Source organism: Mya arenaria, chromosome 4 (assembly GCF_026914265.1).
Source record: "Mya arenaria isolate MELC-2E11 chromosome 4, ASM2691426v1".
Classification (NCBI taxonomy): domain Eukaryota; kingdom Metazoa; phylum Mollusca; class Bivalvia; order Myida; family Myidae; genus Mya; species Mya arenaria.
In genome coordinates, this window is record NC_069125.1 from 29530919 (window position 1) to 29545019 (window position 14101).

The following is a 14101-nucleotide window of genomic DNA, read 5'->3' on the forward strand; positions in this document are numbered from 1 at the left end:
ACTTTTAGAGACGTAAATTCTGACAAAGATTTAGTAAGAACGGTTTAAATGTGAACCAAATTAATTGATCTTTCTGCAAAAACGTTTGAAATGACGTTTGATCCGGCTAAAGGTGGAAATATATGTTACGACAACGCACAACACCGTCATTTGGGACAATCAGAAAATTGAATCGTCGTATGAAGTAGCATATATTCTCGCCCTTTTGTCAGACTGACGGGCATGTACCCTTGACAATGAGCATGACGGGCATGTACCCTTGACAATGAGCACTTTCAACGTCATTTCAAACGTTTCTAGAAAAGTCAATTGTTATTGACGGACAAACAACAGAAATCAAACAACCCTCACAACTCCACAAGTGCTTTTTGTGCTCAGATGAGCTAAGAATTATTTCCTTGTCAAGAACCACTGGTAATGTGCGATTGTGAAATTTATTCACGTCTAGGTCATCAACGTATATCTCTGGTTACCAGGGCAACGAAAGGAAAACTTTGAAGATTATATTGTTTCCAAAACAAATCAACACAACATTAGTTTCGGGCACTTGAACAAGAGGACTGATAAAGGGTCATCATGGACGTCTTTCTTTCTTTGATTGTGTTTTTATGCACTAGTCATTTGTAACCAAGAAAATGTCGATGTGAACACTCCAAGGGGAGTTATAATTTATTTCAAATTTAGCTCAACTTTAAAATATTACCTTAAATTTGACCAATTTAACTGCCTACTTTTCCCGTATTTTTTCAAAATGACTAATATGCCACGCCCTGATCTTAATCATCATTATAATCAACAACATCATTACAACCACCATCAGCATCACCACAATCACAACCACCACCACCACCACCACCACCACCATCATCATCCCCACAACCATCATCATCATAATTATCCTCATCATCGTCATCATCATCGTTTTTGTTCAAATATTAGAAATCTATTTTTTAGCTTTATAATAAATGGTTAAGCTAATCCTCTTTATGTGGCAAAAAGGCACAGTTGCGCGCCATGTGAGCAAGTTTTGCTTTATGCGTTGAAAATTACAGCATAAACGACAAAATTCTCGTTTATGCGGCGATGCTGCTATGTGGCGTTTCGGAGCGTAGGGTGAAATGGTGCCATTAGAAGCGATAACTAATTAACTAGGATTCTAAATATTGCCACAAGATAAGGTTTCCATGATGCTACAGACGACGGTCTTCAACAAGGGAGGTAACTGTGTGATGACAATAAAAAGGGAGTTCCATACGGGTACTTGTTTTATCTTTGCCCGTGGGCCAGATAAGAATTTCTAGCATGGTCAAATCAACTTATCTGAGGTGGGAGAAATATTAGATAGACCTTTGATTTACAACCATCATTTGAAGATTGGTAGCCAAGGCATCTTTGTCAAAAGTCTTATTAAAGATATTGTTTATGAAACAGACACATTTGTAACAAAGAGATACTTAGAGAATTGTACAGGGACAAATATAAATTTAATGTTGTTTGAAGGTTTAATAAGAGTTGTTAAAACCTACATGAAAACATGTAAAATTACTTTTAGTATTAATGAATAGATAAAAAATAACGACACACCAACCTGTCAGGCTAAATGGAACATTGTTTTCCAGGATGTAAATTGGAAAAAAGATCTATGGATTGGATTTTGGTATTACGAGAGATACATATATTTAATGGTTGAACTTCACCATGGCCCGATTTAGCAGGCGAACGAACGAAAAAAACACAGAAAATCACACAAGAACGCAGTGACAAAGAAATCCGTCAATACATGAACAGAAAAAAACTAGCCTGGATGTCTATATAAGAATAAGAGTAATGTTATATGATATACATGTATATAATAGCTAGCCCATTAATATGTTTTAACCATGATGCTTCTCAATTTGGATATTACAATGGTGACCATGTATTTAAAGTGGATTGAAAAATATAAGTTATATAACTATTAAAACATCACTTATTACTCTTATATGTTTTTTTTATTTATTTCTCATCGATCAAATTTAAAAAAAAACATTGGCTATGCAAGTTGTATATACAAAAATTGGTTATGTATTAGTGAGACAATGAGATTATCTACTTTGAAAGTGTCAACTCAAAATAGCCCTGTGCCAATAAACAAATAAACATGAAAATGATGAATTTTTCCTCTGCTGTGACCCCAGTGCAATAAACAAGGGATTTTCTTTTGTTACATTGACGGAGATCTTTGTCACTGCGATCTTGTGTGATTTTCTGTATAACGTGAGGCTCGTTCGCCTTCTAAATCGGGCCATGGTGAAATTCCTGTCCGTTTCTTAAGTGAAAACGTCGTTGACTTTAAATTATGATACACATCACATACCAAACTGAAAGACTCATGAACATAAGCGATTCTCTGAACTAAAAACGTATCCTCTCAAGGCTAAAAATTTGTGCACAAGTTTGTTTGCATTTCACCAAAAAGTGGGTAATGTGCATGCAATAAACATAGTGGGGGGTTAAGGTACAAAAAAATCGGCCTTGAAACATGTACAGTCGAATAGAAATATATATATGCAAGCACAGTTATAACATGCACAGATATGCCATATTTGCCGAGAAAATACGAAAATTGTGGATAAAATCAACATGTTATTTGTAAACATTGCCTCCTAAGCCACAGTCTCTTCAATAACTTTTTATCTTTAAAGTTATGATACCAAACTAAGATGTCGATCGAAGAATATGTTTTTCGCCACATACTGGACGCATACATTTTTCAAATTTTAAAGAAAAAGTCCACTTACCAGGCAAAAGTTGGTACCAGAATCGGTACTTACCATTCTAAATCCGCCATTTTGTTTGCCATGATTTTTTTTCTCACTTAATGTTTGCATGAAACGAAATTACATCCTCCCCCTTGACACTCCCATCCTTTTAAATCGACCTTCGCCTTTGATATAAAAAGGTCTATAACACGCCTATGGAGTTTTCTGGTTGGATTACTAGTTGCCTTTGCCCTTGGGGGACTGGTAGCAGTCATGTCAGGTGTCAGTATTGCTACGGATATGACTCAGACAGGGTTACAATAAAGTGCATTAGGAGTATTGTTGTGCCGATGATCGATAATAATCGACAATTGATCGGAAAGGTCTACGTCAGCGACAATCGATAGTAAAATTTGAACAATAGATTATAGAAACAAGGGACGTAACTGCTACCGACTAATTTTTTTGTTCTGGTTAATGCTAGAGTTCATGTTGAAATGTTAAGGTGTTACTATGTTAAGTTACTATGAAATTCAACTGCTAAAAAATTGATTCTTAACTTCTCATGTTTGAGGTTTAAAAGTAATTTTTAAAACATGTTACCTTTTACTTCTTACCATGTAAGAATTTAGTTTTCTCAGTTTTCTGAAAGAAAATGTTCTTGTAAATCATATAGAATATTCAACTGCTTGTTGTACTTGTTACTGACTGATTATTAAAAATAAATTAAAAAGATATCTTTCTTTGTGTTTATTTTACACATGTATATAATACTAAATGTAGAGCCTGTGGTCTCATGTTCTGTTATAGTAACGTGTACACACTAAAAGATAGACACGTTCTGAATAAATAATGTAATTTATACAGAAAAATGTACAAACAATATTGTTAGAGAACATTAGTGCTTAAAACTTGTGCATGTTCTGTATGTGTATGCCGTAATATGATGATTAAAGACGATTAAGTAATAATTAAATCGATTAATAATCGATCATTGATCGGTTTCATCAACCGATTACCGAATATTTTTTTCTGTTCGATTCCCAACACTAATTAGGAGCAGCAACTGCGTTGTACATGTGTAGTTGCTGGTCCGGCGCGCAGCCGGCAGCTGTACAGTGTATCGTAGAAGTTCAATTCTAGCATCAATTACATACATGTGTACAGTTGCACATGTCAAACCTGTGTTGCACATGTGACATATCCTGTTTAAGGCATCTGTTTATGGCATAGCACTGGCATCCTTACGTGGTACGGATGATGCGTTTGACGACCTATATGTACTGGTTGACATGATCGTGATAAGGCTATAGTCCACAGACGCATCGTACCTCAATAATGTTAAATTTATCTGTATTTATTTAATACATTATTTATTCTCAAGCATCGGCGTGGGTTTGAACATTTCAATGAACATTGTTTTCGAATTGCTTGCTTCTATCATCAAATTCGTTTATCGGTTTTTACACAAAATACAGATTTTAACCACAAAATCTTTTAAAATCGCATTTAAACAAAACCTTTTTATCATTCATCTATATTCAGAATTACTTTTAGAAACAATAGAAATAACAGTTAATACAACTGTGTTTCAAAAATAGTCTAACGACCTGAATATTTACGTCCTATTCATATTTTTTAATAAATATTATGCATATTATCGGTTAACAAGAAATGATCCAATCGTAGCAACTCATACATCTCTGGCTAGCTTCGGAAAGAAAGAATGTTTAAAATTAACATGCAGGAGCTCAATTTCATAAATTTCCCAGTTTCTTTTTCCTGTTTTTGTGTTTATAAAATACATTTCCATAATTTTTAAGTCGACTAACTTTATTCTTTTACTTCAATGGGAAAATGATGAGAGCGTAATTTAAGTAGTATGGATAAAAGAGGATTGATGTGCATGGTAGCAATTTTAAAACACACACAGGCTTATACAAGCCTAGCATTCTGTGATTAAAGCGTTCTTATTAACCGTATTGTTAAAATAAAATGCTGATGATTGATTTGAAGTTTCATTTTTGTGTCAAGTCTGACACTTCAGAGAGTCCGGGAGTCCGAGAATAGTAATTCTAACTAGGACTCTTACAGTTTGGCATTTCGAAGTCCGCCAGACTGCTTGTTCATGCAAAAGAACACTGATAATGCTATGCTGCATCCATGAGTGTTTGTTTTGGTATCTGGAAAAGGAATTCAAAATTTAATTTTGTTTATGTTACCTTGGTATGAAAATATATGCCTTTTTGTGTAGCTTTTTGTCCTCAATTAGATAGAAAATAGTCAGGTGGACATCTGTGCTAAACCGGGTAAAGTGTGCTATAAAATGAATGATTATTAAATTATCATAAATAAATAAATAAAAAAAATACTGTCAAAATCGAGTGCCAATCATTCATTGTAATATGGATGAACATTTTTGAGGAAAAAACCTATTTACTAAACAATATGCGATGTTTGTCACTGAATCTAAGAACTTGCCAAAAACAAAAGGATTTTTCCACATAGTTTAGTATTCCTTAATGAAGTTAAGTGTTTTAGACGTCATGTTGATAATTGAATGGTGCTGTTAAATAAATTTGCATTTTAGTCATTTTAATCATGAACCTGTATGTTTAATAAATGCCTTATATATGGAATAAATTATATTAACAGTATTTCATTTTCTTTCTTAATTAATTTTAATTTTTAAATGATAACTCTGAGAATTGTTTCAGTGAAATACCGGTCTGTCAGGACCCTACATGTGTATATGGCTTGGAGAGTGGGTGTGACTGTAAGCAGTCATTATAACTCCCGATGTTTTGAATTAATCTCACAACAGTGTTGTTTTATGACTCATACACAATCAACACTTTGTTTAGCTCTCAGCCAATAGAAAACCTGCCAATCATCCTCGAGGTAAAAGCAATAAACTTCACACCACCCTTTACATATAAGTGTTTGTCCAATATGCATTAATTGTTAGGTTTTCATCCAAATTCTTTTTATCATAGTTTTAATTCTCCCTTTTTTTATATGTTAATGTTTACTTTGACACCCACTGGTATGATTAAACGCCGTTCCAAGACAGTACTGGTCCTACTGGACCGATACGCAAATACAGATCCCAGGTCAACATTTTAGTTGAGTCAATGCAATTTTATGAGCGGTGGGAAAAGGAAGCGGTTGGGAATGGAAATTGATTTATTGTCGCTTATTGGAATTCATTACATAACTATTCTCCTTACATGGTATCTCGTAAATTCTGCTATTTTTTTTTGCCTTGTTAGTAATTAAGGAAACAAAAATGTTTTCTATTTGAAAACGTCATCATTTAAGCATGGCACAGCCGATACATTTGAACTTTAAAACGCGACATGTTACTTTAAATTTTAATATTTAAAGTTCAAATGTATCGGCTGTGCCAAGCCTTAATGACGTTTTTCAGATAAAAAACACTTTTGTTTTCTTAATTACTAACAAAGGCAAAATAATTAGCAGAATTTACGAATGACAGAAATAATTACTTATTGTTTACAATATACACGGGATTAAGAAAGCGTTCTCAGTGATTTAAAAAAAACCCACTGAGGCCCGTAGGTCAAGGTAACGTAGAGGTAAAAATAACAAATCTGCGAGATACCATGTAGGGAGAATAGTGTTGTGATAGGGCCCAAACTATTAAGTTTATAAACATTCCACGCTGTAAAGAGGTAGTACGTCACTAAGTAATGAACAGAATTTTTACTTCTACGGTCAACATTTAGAAACGTTTTCCCATTAAGCAGAACCTTCGAGTATTGGTCCCATGCAGAACCCAGTGCCAAGTGCCCCCAAATTATTTTGGCATCATTTGAAAGGGGTTCATGTGTATTATGTATAGCAACAATCCCTCTTCGAATGGTCAATAGAACATTCACGAGTTATTTGGTGAGGAACGGTCACCATGACCACTTTCACCCTCGTCCTAGAGAGACTTTCCGCCTTCGATATGAAAAGGTCTATAACACGCCAATGGACTTTTGTATCGCTAGGAAACATTCTACCCTTAGGTTCATTGTCTTGACGTACCTTTGGCAGACTATGCGTAGAACACATAGTTAGGTGTTCAGCAGCACCAGTAAATGAACCTACTTGAAACCGGTGGCTGAGTGAGCACGTAAATTGTTGTAATTTATATCATGCTGACGTTTTCCTCATTTCTTTTCTCATGGCAAGACCACAGTCGCATCGGACCTCAATAATTCTAAAATCGGTCTGTGTTTATATACTTCCATATTTGTTTTGAGCATTGGCGTTGATTTGAACATTTCAATAACCATTGTTTTGGATATTGGTGCTTCTATCATTTATTCGTATAGTGGTTTATACACAAAGTGCATATATTTTATCGAACAAATATTTAGTATTTACACAAAACCTTTTGTTTTTTATTAATATGCAGAATTCCTTTTAAAACCAAAAAAATGACGACTAATATGCACATGTATTTTAAATAGAGTGTAACTACCTGCAAATATAAATCATGTCTATTATTGTGCATTTTATCGATTAGCATGAAAACCATTGTTTCAATGAATCAGGCGCCGTGAAAGAGCTGGTAATGTATTACATATTATTAATAGATTGTTTAGCAAGAAATTGAAATAAGTGGAATTCATAATGTAGCGAAAATGCGAAATGTCTTTTTAATAACATTAAAGAGCTCAATTTAAAATTTGTGCTTGTGTTAATAAAATACGTTTCCAAAATATGTCGAGTGTCTTTATTTTTTTAACTGCAATGGGAAATTGCTGAGAGCGTATTCAAAGTGGTATTGATACAACTGTCATAAGTAAACTTGTTTTTTAAATGATTAAACACATTTTGAAATCGGTTGTCATTCTTATTAACATACACTGCTATATTCTCCATTAAGTATTCCGTAAATACATTCCACTACTGGGATTCTACCGTAGTTTATATTTAAATTCTATCTATTGCATATAATGTCAAGGCTGGAACTTATTGTGTCGTATACAATGTTCCATTTGATGATAGAGCGTATGCAGAATTATACTACTGATTTAATATATAGTGATATAGCTGTATGCAATGTTCTTATTTAAAGATCTCTAATATTGTTATAATAAGAACACTAGGTAAATACAATATGACGGGTTTATAAGAGTTTTGATGAATTTGTAATGTTATGTAAATATTGTGCATTTTCATCGTTGTATTTATTACGCCATGTGAAAATTGTGTATATTTATTTGAATGTCATCATGTAAAATGTCATGGACACACTTTTTGTCCTTACATGGTTTGATATGTAAATCGATTTATATACTTTTTATAAATTCAAGTCTGATGTATAATAATAATAATAATAATAATAATAATAATAATAATAATAATAATAATTGTGTATGTACGATTGTAAAACAATGTTAATATTGTGTTTGTCGTTGACAGTATGGCTTATGGGTGTGAAAATAAACCTTCTTTTATACAAAAATCTTCATGTGTAGGCGGCGAACATTAGACCAGTTCCCTGAATTAAGCGTAAATAGTGCTTCTAATACAAAATGCGTGAGGATATTCATGGTTTCTACGATACCTAAGTTGACTTTCAGTCTGAGTAAAACAACGTAGAACCAGTGCATCTGTCCGGTCTGACAATGGTTGAACGTTGGGATCGTGTGTTAGCGGTACTGACTACCATGAAGTTGTCGTCTTCATGTTCTTGGGTGTATCTTGAATAATAAATACGCTTAATTTTAACACAGCTGTTTACTTTATTTTTTTTCCAACCGAGCAATAAGAGCTCGATTGAGTATGTTGTTTGAGACGCATTGTGATTCAACAAGCATTGCATACCTTATACGTTCGCCACGTAAACAACTGACATCGTAAGTTCGGTTTAATAATTTGATGTTTGATATGAAATGTTTTGTCTAAATAACCACACAACGATGGTACAATCTTAAAATTTGGCATTGTTGTTTTCGGCCAGACCATTATCAATATCAAGTATGCTTTTGAAGATGTAAATGATTATTGTCTCCTACAAACTAGGGTATTTATATATCGATGCTTTAAATCGACCTTAGCCATATATATAAAAAGGTCGATAACACGCCTGTAAACTTTTTTGGATAGTTTTCAGTTGCCTTGCCCTTGGGTTGTAACCACCATATCTCTGATCTTCTTTTTTTTGCACCATTAACGATGGAGACAGGTTTACAGAATATGGTGCATAAGGAGCAGCTAAGCAACAACATGTATTTCTAAAGTGAGCCTGCTCGACCGGTGCGCAGCCGGTAGTTCTAGAGTGTATCGTAGTTTAGCTTCATACTAACATGCTACCATCAATGATACACATGTCATGGCCGTTTACAGTTGCACATGTCAAATTTGTGCATGCACATGTGTCTTATTCCTGTATTTGATTCATTATGGCATCCCCACGATGATATGGCCTTAGTTATGAGTCTTTAGTCCACAGATGTACTGGACCTTAATAATGGAAAATTTATCAGTATTTATAGAAAACATTATTTATTACCAAGCACTGGCTAAGGTTTGAACATTTCAATAAACGTTGATTATGGAAATTCGTCTCTCTATCATCATTTCGCATTCCGGATTTAACACACATTAGGGATCATTTTATTGACAAATCCTTCTCAATTAATCAAGACCTTTTGTTATTCATTGTTATATAGAATTAATTTTAAAAACAAAAGAAATGACAACTAATGCAACTACTTTCTAAATATAGTTTAACTACATGCACATATAGCTCATATCTATTTTTGTGCATTTTATCGTTTAGCAAGAAAACCATTGATTTCGCGTAACAGCTTATTATACACCATGATATTTACATATCATGCATCGGCATACAAGAAACAGAAGTAAGGGAATGCGAATTCTGTAGCGAAAATATGTTTTATTTGCATGTAAGAGCTCAATTACATGAACGAAGCAGTTGTTCGAGACCTACATGTTATCTTGTCCTTCCATAAACATACATGACACAGCAATCAGCATGGCCACACCGTTCGGTATTGCTGCTAATGGCAATACAAAGGTAAGGGCTTTTATCTTGTCCTTCCATAAACATACATACATACATGACACAGCAATCAGCATGGCCACACCGTTCGGTATTGCTGCTAATGGCAATACAAAGGTAAGGGCTTCATTAAGATGCTCCCCATCTTTGTAATCTGTAGACATTAAATATGAGCGAATCAGGTGTTCAGGCCGGCGCTTAATGAATTTTCTCGCGTTTCGTGCAGCGAGTATAGCCACTCTTTATTCTTGTTCCTACTCGCATGTGTAATGGCCAAGTTTGGTGTGTCTTCATTTATTTTTACATGGCTAAATAAGTCGGAACAATTTATTGTTCTTCTATTTTCTCGCTGCCACCATAATTATATCAATTGTTATTTCAAAGCTTCTTATATACTAAAATTTGCAAGTGGGAAATGTGTTTGCTTTTATTAACCTGACCTCACCACAATCTAAAAATACACATGCATCGACTGACCCAGTTATTGGGCAGTCGTATAAGCTATTTTAACAGATCACCAGAACAGGGGAACTTTTGATAACTGGTCAACATCTCGCTGGTTTCTACAATTGACAAAGAGCACTTGTAAATCCACTCACTTACATGTATTAGCTGATAAGCCCTGTATCATGATAACTTTAACATATGACGAAACTGTGCTAAGAATAACACCTTGAATTTCACATACAATGTACAGTTTTGAAAAAAAACACATAAATATTTCCTTTCGTATTAAATAACTTAAGTCCATTGTTTTTAATATAGAATGTCCATATAAACGATATTTTTACAGCTTGACCACATATTGCCTTGCATTCAATTTCAATAACTCCTGCGTGTTTATATAACAGCGGTCGACGTACTAGCTTGTAACAAGGGAATGTGAACAATTTAATATTCCGTAAACCCTTTGCGCTTGATCGTTTTTTATAAACGGCTTCCTATTATCCGCCAAGATCAAATACGCAGACTTGAAGATATGTATACCGCAGTAGTATTGATGCACATATTTCAAAATTTATGTGTTACAACAAAGCATATCGCGCCTTGTAATATATAATGCCTTACATTGCACAACTTTGTGCTGCGTAGTAAACTTTGTTGGTGTGTTAGCATGTTCCGTCATGAACGAAATTTTATCGGAAACAAATAAGTTCTTTTTAATGGCCTTATATGAACAGAAAAGAAATACAATATGGCGGCAATAATCAATAATGCATCTGTTCACCACGCGAACACCAGAAGTTGAACGGTTCCCTTTATTTAGCTTTATTTTCATTTATCATCATATTTCTTTTCACCTGTACCTTGTTTGTATGCCACATGTATCACTGCTTGTGTTTGTCTGATGCTTCGATTTTGTCATGTGAAACACCTTAACCATTGATTAGTCATTCGAGTCCTGAGCCTATGAAACAACCAATGTGGCAGAGAGGCCACAAATTCGCAAAAATACTCCAGTAATCGCCCAATCTCAAACCATTTTACCACATATTCAAAATCTCATATCTCTGCTCAAATTAGGGAGCAGAATTGGATGTTTTTATTTCGTAATGCTTTGCTTAAGAAACACACATACAAACGCACGCAGGCACGGGCTCAATCAAAATAACAAACCAAATACAACTGAAATATGGTGGTATGAGTACCTGTATGTAAGTGTTTCAGTTGTTTTGTAGTTGTTTCTAAGGTGCTTTCAATTCCCTTTTTTCGGACATGTTTATTTAAGATCTTATAAAGGGAATAAAACATTGGAAGTCTCTCCAAACCGATTAAGATTTAAACTATTTGCAATGGAGTACATATGCTCCTAAAATATCCTGACATTCAGGAATTACCATGTCCCTCCACACACAGGCATGCCAAGTAAGGCGACATGGTCAATTTACAGTAACACTTTAATGAGACTTATTAATTAAAATGTATTTTATCTGAAGACGTTATAAATAAACAACCTAGACGTTCGGGAGTAGCCGTGTTCCACCACAAACAAAGCCTTTTGTAGCAGGTATTGACTTAAGTTTCGTTATGGGCACTGCCTGGAATGTCGCAACACCACCACCATGGTGACAGAAAAATCAATCTGTATGTGATATCTAGTACATATTTAGTTTTTTGACACTTAAGGATGGAAAGACATTACTCTCTTACTCTCTTACTCTCTCTCTATCGAGGGAGGCCACATAAAGGTTCACAAAGCCCCTTCTCGCTGGTATAGACTGCAGTTTCGGTATGACCATGCTTGGAGTGTAGGAACACACATGCCTACCATTTTGTCAGCAAATCATTCGGTATGCACTAGCGGGTTCAGGGGTGGGTGTGTGTGGGGAGGGGGTCGCTGTAGTTGCATATATGTACCTGTCATCGTTTCCCGCCAAACCACATATATGGTGGTCAGTACGCGGCACGACAACCTTTCTTGATCCCTTCAACTCATACAGTGATAACGGTGACGAGCGAATGCACTCCCTTGTGAACGCGATGTACCAGTGTGTGTTCGACAAGGAAAATATGAAGCATACCTGGCGACCGTTCCCGTTTTATTCCGAGTTTAAAAGCTACATGGATCAGAATCAAATGACAAGCAAACATTGAAAAGAGTACTGGCGTGTATGAGAACAATTTTAAACCTTCTCAGGACTATATATTCCTGGTAATTATGTGGTTCATAAGATTAAAGCATTCTTAATAACCGTATTGTTCAAATATTATGCTGATGATTGATTTTAAGCTTTATTTTATGTGTCAAGCCTGACACTTCAGAGAGTCCGGGAGTTCGAGACTCGTCATTCTAACTAAAACTCTAACAGTTTGGCACTCCGGAGTCCGTCAGACTGCTTGTTCATGCAAAAGAACACTGATAATGTTACGCTGAATCCATGAGTGTTGGTTTTGGTACCGGGAAAAGGGATTCAAAATTTAATTTTGTTTATGTTACTTTCGTATGGACATATATGCCTTTTTGTAGCTTTTTGTCCTCAATTAGTTAGTCGGTAGTCAGATTGACTTCTGTGCTAAACCGGGTAATGTGTGCTATAAAATGAATGATAATTAAATTATCATAAATGGATAATGTTACTGTCAAAATCAAGTGACAATCATTCATTGTATTGTGGATGAACAAGTTTGAGGAAAAAACCTATTTACAGAACAATACGAGTTTTGTCACTTAAACAAAGAAATTGCCAAAAAAACGAAAGGATTTTTCCACATTTTTTAGTATTCCTTTATGAAATAAAGTGTTTTAGACGTCATATGGATAATTTAATGGTGCTGTTAAATAATTTTGCATTTTAGTCATTTTCATCATTTTTTTCAATTTTATTTTCTCAAATATACATATATATCATACATATATTCATAAAGTATACAAAAGTCGTGTACCAAATTCAATCATGCAAAAAATATTTGGGTTTTTCTGTTTTTTGGGTGTTAGTTAAAAAAGTAAGAAATGTTACATAGAAGAAGGCAACAAAGCAATGTGGATGACATTTACATTCTTACATTTGTGTAAACTTGCGGTATTCAAAAATTAAGCTTGTTAAGTACTAGGATCCATCTACCATGAAACGTATGCAATTTATTTTTGGCCATGTCTATTATCTTTTCTGTTTGCAGTCTCTTTGAAAAATATGGAACAAAAGCCTCAAAGATAGGCGTACTTCCTTCACACTTTGATTTTAATTATGAACCTGTATGTTTAATAAATGCCTTATATATGGAATAAATTATATTAACAGTATTTCATTTTCTTTCTTAATTGATTTTAATTTTTAAATGATAATTTGAAAGTCTGGGACCCTACATGTGTATTTGGCTTGGAGGGTGGGTGTGACTGTAAGCAGTCATTATAACTCCCGATGTTTTGAATTAATCTCACAACAGTGTTGTTTTATGACTCATACACAATCAACACTTTGTTTAGCTCTCAGCCAATAGAAAACCTGCCAATCATCCTCGAGGTAAATGCAATAAGCTTCACACCCACCCTTTACACATAAGTGTTCGTCCAATATGCATTAATTGTTAGGTTTTCATCCAAATTATTTTTATATGAGGTCTTGTGTATCAGAGATGGCACCTACCACGAACACCATAGTTTTAATTCTCCCTTTTTTAGATGTTAATGTTTACTTTGACACCCACTGGTATGAATAAACGCCGTTCCAGGACAGTACTGGTCCTACTGGACCGATACGCAAATACAGATCCCAGGTCAACATTTTAGTTGAGTCAATAAAATTTTAGGGGCGGTGGAAAAGGGTGCGTTTGGGAATGGAAATTGATTTATTGCCGCTAAATGGAATTCATTACA